The following is a 1,173-nucleotide window of genomic DNA, read 5'->3' on the forward strand; positions in this document are numbered from 1 at the left end:
CTAACTTTAACCCTAACCCTAATCTTAATGCTAACCATAACCCTAACTCTAAGCCTATCATTAACACTAAGCCTAACTCTAACCCTAACCTCACAATAACAATAAACCTACCACCCTAACACCAACACTAACCATAAAATGAACCCTAACCCAACACTAATCCTTACTTGAACGCTGACCTAAAAATAATATTAAACCTAATCCTAAACCTAATACTAACACTAACCCTAACACAAACCCTAACAATAACATTAACCCCAAACCTAAACCTAACCCTAACCCTAAACCTAACAATAACACTAACCCTAACCTTAACCCTAACACTTATCCTAACACTAACCCTGACACTAACACTAACACTAAACCTAACCATAACCTGTACCCTAACCCTAAAAGTAACCTTAAACTTAACCCTAAACACAATACTTAAATTAACCCTAACCCTAACACAAACCTAACCTTAACAAAAACCATAAACTGAACCCTAACACTAACCCTAACACTAAACTTAAACCTACACCTAACTGTAAAAGTAGCCATAAACATAATTCAAACCCTAACCCTAACAATAACCCTAACCCTAAAAATAACCCTAATCTTAATCTGAACCCTTATACAAAAATAACCCTAACCCTAGCACTAACACTAAACATAAACCTAAGCCTAACACTAAAATTAACACTAACCATAACACTAACTGACACACAAAACCAAACTCTTACCCTAACACTAAACCAAATCTTTACCCTAACACTAACCTTAACACTAACACTAACACAAACCCTAACCCTAAACCAAACACTAACCCTAACTTTTACTCCAAAATAACCAAGAAAACAAACCTAACACTAAACTTTGCTGTAACCCTGACTCTAAAACTAACCTTAACCCTAACCCTAACACGAAACCTAACCCTAACCTTTACTTTAACCCTAACACTAAACCTAACCCTAAACCTAAACTAACCCTAACCCTAACCCTAATCCTAACTCTAACCCAAAAAAATAATTCTAATACTAAAACTTACCCTAAACCTCACCCTAAACATAAGCCTAACTTAAAGTAACCTTAAACTAAGCATAAACCTAACTCTAATACTAAACCAAACACTAATTTTAAAACTAAGCCTAACCCTGTCCCTAACATATCTCTAACTCTAGCTGTAATCCTAAG

This window comes from Marmota monax, unplaced genomic scaffold, assembly GCF_021218885.2.
Source record: "Marmota monax isolate L192 unplaced genomic scaffold, Marmota_monax_Labrador192_F-V1.1 WCK01_AAM20220418_F8-fsc00257, whole genome shotgun sequence".
Taxonomy (NCBI): domain Eukaryota; kingdom Metazoa; phylum Chordata; class Mammalia; order Rodentia; family Sciuridae; genus Marmota; species Marmota monax.